Source organism: Physeter macrocephalus, chromosome 14 (genome assembly GCF_002837175.3).
Source record: "Physeter macrocephalus isolate SW-GA chromosome 14, ASM283717v5, whole genome shotgun sequence".
NCBI classification, from domain to species: Eukaryota; Metazoa; Chordata; class Mammalia; order Artiodactyla; family Physeteridae; genus Physeter; species Physeter macrocephalus.
In genome coordinates this window covers 24,475,803-24,483,959 of record NC_041227.1, presented here as the reverse complement: position 1 = coordinate 24,483,959, position 8,157 = coordinate 24,475,803, and the positions used below count along the sequence as shown (strand labels likewise).

Here is an 8,157-nt window from a genome sequence, read left to right as displayed (position 1 = left end):
AGGCGGAATCCTCCTGGACCGGGGCACGAACCCGCGCTCCCCGCATCGGCAGGCGGACTCCCAACCACTGCGCCATCAGGGAAGCCCCAGCCTGAGCTTTAATCCCAGGTCAGCCACCTGCTAGCCGTGTAATCTTGGGCAAGTTATTTTTTTTCTCTCTGAACCTCTGCTTCCTCATCTGTCTAAAGTTAATAGTAACCGTATCTACCTTACAGTGTTTTTGTGAAGATGAGATGAAATGATGCATAGCAAGTCCTTGGGCCAGAGTCTGGCACATGGCAAGTTGTCAGTAAATGTTCAGTCTTTTTGTTATGAAAACGATGCATCTATTTTTCCAGTTGAATTTTAGGATACTTTGACAATAAAATCTCACTGGGATCTTGATTGGGATGACATTTACTGGATAGGCTAATTTTGAGATAATGAATATCCACATGTTATAGGGTCTTCCAGCCTGAGGCAAGCTGTGCTCTTTATTGGTCCAAGACTTTATGCTCCTTGGTGGAGTTTATAGTTTTCTTCATATAAGATGTGTGATTTTATATTAACTTTATTTCCAGACGGTGTAGGTTTTGTTGTTGTTGTTTTTGTGAATGTGACTTTCTTAGTACATAAGAAAGTTATTCATTTTTTAAAATTGAGATATAATTGACATATAACATTATATTAGTTTAGGGTGTACAACATATTGATTCTGTATTTGTGTATATTGTAAAATGATCACCACAATAAGTCTAGTTAACATCTATCACCATATGGAGTTGTATATTTTTTTTCTTGTGATGAGCACTTTTAAGATCTATTCTCTTAGCAACTTTCAAATATGCAATACAGTATTATTAACTATAGTCACCACGCTGTACATCACATCCCCAGGACTTATTTTATAACTGGAAGTTTGTACCTTTGACCACCTTTACCCATCCTGTCCACACCCCCGCCTCTGACAACCACCAGTCTGTTCTCTGTATCTAGTCATTAATTTTTAAATGTTTATTTTGCACCCAGAGTAGCTATAATTGTTGATTTGGGAAATAATTTCTTCTCTGGTGTCAGCTTCGAGAGATATCCCCTTCCCTCAGCTCCAGGAGCATCCCAGGTTTCTATCACTAGGGCACCTCCCACATTGACTTGCCATCACTTGAAATCCATCTATATGATGCAGGAACTGTGTCTAATTGGACTGTTAGTCACCAGGGCTCAGCACAGGGCTTGTATCAGTACTAACTTATCAGTGCCAATTAAAGAAGGTGCCCCATGTCGTACTACTGTTTTCTGGGATAGAAGAGCCTCTCTTCTAGGACAGAGGGCAGGCCGGTAAATAGGCCCACAGTCCCTGACCTTATCTGGCTGACAGTCTAACTGGGGAGCAGACATTGAGGAAGTCGTTATTAATGTCAAGAGTGAATTATATTTTTCCTCATTACATTTTGAAGGAAGCTTTGGATGCTATGGGAGTGTAAAGGACTTAGTGAGTATAGGGCAGGAGAGAAAGCCTTGCCGAAGAAATATTCAAGGAGGAGTCTGGGGCGACTCTGCACCCGTCTTGCTCCCCCTCCACTGCAGACCAGTGTTAGCACCCAGTCCTGCTTGACCGTATCCATTCAGCAAACAAAGAGCATCTGCTCTGTGTCAGGCCCTGTGCTGTTGGGTCTGGGACCACAGGGTTGGGTAAGAGCCAGTATCTGAGCTCAAATCAGAGTTCTGTTGATTCCTGGTAGTTACAGGAGGCAATCAAAACTCCTCAGCCTGGGGATCTACCTCCTGTCCCTCCCTTATGCCCCTACTAGGCCGCAGCCCACCTTTCTGCCCTTGGGTCCTCCTGCCCCACTGGACTGCTGACCCTTCCCCAAATGAACACACTTATACTTTCACACACACGTGGAGGCTGCCACCCCCTTCCCCGATCATACTCACTGTCACTTCTACCTAGAACTCCCCTGAGCCACTCCTTTTTCCTCTGGGCCTTCAAGAACCAGGGAATCACCAGCTCTGTGAAGTCTGCCCTCCCGGCGTTTGTTACTTCATCCTTGTCCAAAATTGATGGTGGGTCTTAAGAATGTGTATAGTTATTTGTTTCCATGTCTGTGATCCCGTTAGACCAGGGCACCCTCAGAGTCAGTGACCTTGACTTTGTCTCTCTGGTGGGAACTAGGACGCAATGGATAACTTAGGAACTGCAATTAAAATAGGGTAAGAGAAATGCAACTTCTGTAATTGAAGGGGAAGAGTACAGAAGTTAGAGAAGGGATGGGATTACTTAGCTTAGAGCAGTGGTTCTGAACCTAGGGCTCCGGGATCATAGAAGCAAGGTGGCAAAGAGTGTGAGGTATGTGCAAAGTTAGGTTACTTGGGTTTCAATCCTGGCTCTGGCATATAGTAGCTCCACAAGTTGGGACAAGTGGTTTTATTTCTCTGAGCCTTTGAGAAAAGGGGGAGTACTACTGTTACTAGCATTACTATATTGGCTTCAGAGGGTCTGGGCACACCCTGAAATGCTATAAAGACTTTTGTATAAATAGGTGTAAGTAAAGTTTTTCCAGAAAGAGGGTCCCTCGATTTTCAGCAGCTTTCACAGAATGTACAAACTAAGCAGAAGGGAGGCACTGTCTTTCTCATTTGTCTAGTGCTGTGTAACAGATTACCCGAGAACTTAGTGACTTAAAACAATAAACATTATCTCACACAGTTCCCAGGAGCAGCATATATGGGTGATTCTGGCTCTGGATCTCTTATGAGGTTGATCTCTCAAGATGTTAGCCAGGGCTGAAGTCATTTGAAAGCTCGTCTGGGGCTACTGGCCGTGTAGACGTCACCTCTCCATATGGCTTCTTGAGTGTCCTCACGACAGGGTGCCTGGCCTCCCCCAGAGCCTGTGATCTAAGAGAACAAAGCAGAAGTTGCAGTGTCTTTTATGACCTAGCCCCAGAAGCCACACATGGTCATTTGCAAAATATCCTATTGGTTCCATAGTTCAGCCCTATTCAAAGTGGGAGGGGACTAAAAAGGATATGAATATCAGGGCAGGGAATCATGGCAGGGGTTGGGGGTTGCATTTTGGAGGCTGGCTACCACAGTGCCTTAGAAGGAATTTGGAATGAGGAGTTTTAAGTTTAAATCTCGACTCCAACAACAACTAATGGTGCGATCTTGGGGAGAGCTCCTTTTCTTACTCGGCTCACATGGTGGGTTGTGATATTCAAGAGTTAAAGCCTGTGAAAGCCATTTATCCAAACCCTCAACTTCACGTTCAGTTATTAGCAATCATTAAAGAGGGGGAACAAAAGCCATGTGAGGCAGTGTGTAAGTTAATGTTTTCAGTACAAAAAATTGAAAATGAAGAAACAACCCAATTTCATCAAATTAGCACCACTCTTAAAATTTTGGTGTTTAAATGCACTTTAAAGTTTCTTTTCCTTCTTCACAGAGAAGGAATAGAGGAAATGTCTTCAATTGAGACGAGAAAGATTTATGGTAGATGAGTACATCTCTCTGGCATTAAGAGAGATTGAAAATTGGGATGGGCTCCTTAGTGGGGTCCTGAAATCTCCACCTGAAGACCTTAAAGAATCAGGCAGAGGGCTGTTATTATCTATACTTTTAGTAAAAACTAGCTCAGGTCATCCTTTGAGGCCATTTGGGAGGGGATCCCACAAATATTTTTAAGTAGAATGAAAAGAAGTATTATTAAAGGTGTTCTTACACTGTTAAGCATTAAAAACTTTATTTTTTTCATCATACTCAAATGAGTATGCGTAGCACATACTCATTCTAGAAGATTTGGAAACTACAGACAAGTGTAAAGAAGTGAAAAACATTATATCTGCCACCTTAATCTAAACGCTTTGTTTTGTGGTTTAGATGAAACATAATTTTTTTCAATTAAAAAAATGTAATACTTTGTAGGAAACACCCTCCCCCCAAATTGGCTGTAGTCTCACAAACCAGAAGTAACCATTATTAACATTTTGGTGGTGTAAAATGGGATTTAAACACTTTTTCAGCCTCATGGGAGACTGAAACACAGGAATGGATTTAAGTGATGGTGAGTGGCAGGTAAGCTGAGTTAGGGCTTCCCATCATGCGGGCAGATTCTGTGCCTAACGACCACAGTGAGGTGAGGAGGTCTCCATCCCTAAGCATCTTTACAACTTGCATACGTCTGTTTGGGTGAATCCTGCCTCACTGTTTACCAATTCTGCCTGGGCAGGTTCCAAATACTGGATAGGGCTCATTCCATGGGAAATTAGTAGTTAGGGACTTTGTCCAATGAAGTAATTATTGAGTAAGGTCATCCAGATTGAGTGCCTACCGTGTGCCAAGACTGTGCCAGATGTTGGGGGTGTGATGATGACCCCAAGAAGATGCTAACAAGAGCACAGACATTAGACCAGAAATCATACAAGGAAATGAAATGTGGGAGGTACCAGGAGAGGTGCACATTTGTGGATCATCGGTTTATGCTGGAAGTTTAGCAGATGTGATCTCACTGGGACCTGAGGGAGGTAATTTGACCTCTCTGAACCTCAACTTCATTTGAAAATGGGGACAGAGTCACTGGGAGAGAACATTCGTTAGTGTGGCAAACTCTGTTTCAGGGTTCACTGAAGGTTCACTGAAGTATAAAAATGAGGCACTTTTTACACTTCAGACTCTAAACCTTCTCAGTGGCAAAGGGAGCTGGCCTTTAGTGAGTCTACTGTGTTCAAGGTGTTTTACAAAGGTCCCATTTAATCCCAATTCCACCCTTTGAGTTTATGTACCCCATTGTCTAAATTGATGGCTCTGAGTCAATGGGAGTTTTCATAACTTGACCAAGACCACACAGCTGGAGAATGACTGCAAGAAGATTCAAAACCAGGCCTGCTGAAGTCCAAAGCCAGTGGCAATGCATTATCTCATAGTGACGTTCCAGGGGTATATGTGTCCTTTGGGGAATGCTTGGGTCTGCTGGTGGTGTGTTTGTTATTCAGATTCCTGAATGTGTGCTTTGCTCATAACTGTGCAGTTTGAAAACACTGACTCACCCCCAAACAGGGCAGGGTTGGATATCAGTCCCGTTTATCTTATACTGCCCTGTTGCACCTGTGTTGACTTCAAAGAAATTTTGTAATAACAGCACTGTGATTAAAAACAGAAAAACACACACCAAAAAAATGTATAGGTTGGTTTTTGGTGCTTGCGACAAGAGAATACACTCATGAGTGTCATTAACTTAAAAAATGACACCTATTTAAGGTTTAGTGACTAAAGCCAATTTTCTAACACACATCTTGTATAGTCCTCTGAACATACTCTTTTCACACTTAACTATGATGTTGTCATTAGTTTCCGTTTGATTCTGCAAGGGCAGAGACCTTGAAACATTCCCATCTGGATTCCCCCATGGCTTGACCCAGCTGACAGCCAGGCAGAATTGGCTGAAAAACTTAAAGGCGTTTCCACGGTGCCTGCCTGCATTAGCTTTCTTTTGCTACTGTAAAAAGTTACCAGATTTAGTGGCTTAAAACCTTCTTTCTCACACTTTCTATGGGTCAGAAGTCTGGACTGTGTGGCTCAGCTGGTTCCTGGATATGGCTAAAATCAAGGTGTTAGCAGATGGGGTTGAGAGGAGCTCAACACAGCTCTGCAGATTCCGGGGTTGGGGTGGGGAGAACCTGCTTCCAAGCTCAGTCAGGTTGTGAAAGCTCAGTCCCATGAGGCCGCAGGACTGAGGTCCCATTACTTGCTGACACGGCTTGTTCTCAGCTTCTAAAGGCTGCCTACATTCCCTGGCTCATGGCCCCTTCATCAACAGTGGGTTGAGTTCCTCTCAAGCTTCGAATCTGATTCTTCTCCTGCCTCTTCTCTCCAAAGCATCTCTTTTGCATTCCTCATCTGCTTTTTAAGGGTCCATGTGATTACACTGGGTCCACCCTGATAATCCAGGATAATCTCCCTATTTTATGGTCCTTAATTCCATCTGCAATGTCCCTTTTGTCATGGAATGTAACATATTCACAGGTTCCAGGGACTAGGGCACAGTTTTCATTTTTGGGGGGCGAGGGGGCGAGGGGGATGTTATTCTGCCAACCACAGTGCCTGTACTAAACATGTAAATTTTAGAATGAATCTTCTCTAGTGACTCCTTGGAGGTCAGAGGGGGGTGAAGCTACTCAAGAAGAAAAAATTTGAAACAAGCCAAATGACTTGTCAAAGGTCACTGTGTCTGCTGTAGATTAAACCACCACCACCACCACCCCTTTGTGAAAAATCAGGTCAAACAATTTTTTGGTCGTGGAGGTGGGGTTCTTCCTTTCCCCCTATTGGGGTGAAGTTAGAAGGGGACAGAAGATTTTAAAACATGCCTATTTCACCTTCTACAGTCTATTCACTTTGCAGGGTTTTGTTTATTGGACGTGAAAGTCTTCTGTGTGACAAGCATTAGAAGCAGGAGCACTGAACTCCATGTTAGGCTTTGGCAGCACGTGTTGATCTTCCCTAAGCACTGTGCTAACACCAGGGAGTGGAGGGTGTGCTTCCTCACCCTGGGATAACTTTCAAATGTGGCCATTGACCCTTCATCCCTAATTTTAAAGAACTGGCCACTATCCAGTTTAGGACTGATTCTAGGAATGTTTCTGGACGTTGACTGATTCAACAAATAGGCACAGAAAACCTATGTGTTGGGTACTCTGAACATCATTTCATTTCATGCTTTGCAACCAAGGCTCAGAGAGGGTAAGTGCAGTGCCCATTGCCCCTCAGCTGGTACCAATTATTAAACACTTGCTTTACGTCAGGAGCCAAATTATATGGACCTAATGTCATGGTCCCCCTTCACACCCTCTTCCAACCGGCCAGGTGTTTTATGTTGATTTTAATCTCAATAATGCTGTGAGGTATTAGGCAGATAGCCATGGAGTGGCTTAGCCAGGATTCCGGTCTAGGTCCGTTTGACTCCAGGTTCTGTGTTCCCTTCAGGGTATTGCCTCTAAAAAGGCCTCAGGTCATTCTGGTAAGTATGTCCCCAAAGTCCAAGTTCTTCACACAACCCGTAATCGTATCACCAAGTTCACCAGGTGGCATGAAACGCTGTAGGCTGCGTGTGCAGCTTCTGCAAATACAGCTTCTGCAAACACATAGCGGCATGAAAGCACAGGAGGAAATGGGGAACTGTCTAGGTTCATCAATCGTGAAATAACCGTTTTACTGGTATGAGTGTTTTTTTGTCTCATTATTATGCGGCAGTGAGTCATTTAGGGGAGGACCAAAAGGGAAAGTCCTGTCTCTTGTTACCTACAAGAAGTGTCAGTGAAAACCGCTCAGGGGGAGAGAGGCACAAAGTGGGCGCTGGAAGTCGAGCTACCAGTTCTCGATCCCCCGCCTTTACCCGCGTGGCTGCCCCAAGGCGAGAAGCGCCGAAAGGGTTAAACACAGCTCAGGGTAGTGGGGCACAGGGCCACCGCCCCTTCCCAGCATCGCCTCCCAGAATGCCTCGGGCCCCCAGCCAGTTCCCGCACCTCGCGAGACTCCGCCCAGCCCCTTTCCCGAACGACTGTCCGGCCCCCTTCCTTACCGAGCTCTGCGCTGGGCTGAGGAAGGGAGGGGAGGGCGGAAAAGACGGGCCGCGGGGCACGCTGGGAAGTGTGGTCCAAGAGTTTCACTCAGCCATATTCTTCCGGAGCGGGGGAGGCCAGAGAGGCAGCCGGGACTACGACTCCCAGCCGCCCTTTCGGTTTGTTTTTGTTCAAAAAAAAAAAAACCCCACACTCCCCCTCCTCACTCTTCACACACACTCACACACACCCACGGCAGACACGCACACACCCGGGCGCCGAAGGGAAAGCCGCGTCTCCCCTTCCCGCCCCGCCGCCAGTCCGGTCTTGGCCTCGCAGCAGAGCGGGAAAGCGGAGGCCGGAGCCGTGACCTCTGACCCCGTGGTTATGCGGAGCCGCCGCATTCCTTAGCGATCGCGGGGCTACCTCCTTCTCCTTCGCCGCCGCTGCCGCCGCCGCGGGCAACTGACGCAGCGCGGGCGCGTGGAGCCGCCACCCCTCCCCCACCGCCGCCCTCGCGCCGGGTCTAGCGCCAGCCGGTCCCCGCGCGCCCGCCCCCTCTCCCCGGCCGCACCCGAGTTCTCGCGCGCCGCCGCCGCCACGCGCCCCCCGCCGCCGC

At 46.4% G+C, this 8,157-nt stretch overlaps 1 long non-coding RNA gene across 2 annotated transcripts in view; it reads right to left on the bottom strand.

Annotated features, from left to right (window-relative positions):
- Positions 1-7,744, bottom strand: part of LOC114487690 (uncharacterized) — a 12,126-nt gene extending 4,382 nt beyond the window's left edge. For both annotated transcript variants that reach the window (XR_008619224.1, XR_003682959.2), the window contains exons 1-2: positions 7,559-7,744; positions 2,688-2,880 (exon numbers count right to left, since the gene is read on the bottom strand). This is a non-coding gene — a long non-coding RNA (uncharacterized lncRNA). The remainder of the gene's footprint in view (positions 1-2,687; positions 2,881-7,558) is intronic.
- Between the last annotated feature and the right edge of the window lie 413 nt (positions 7,745-8,157).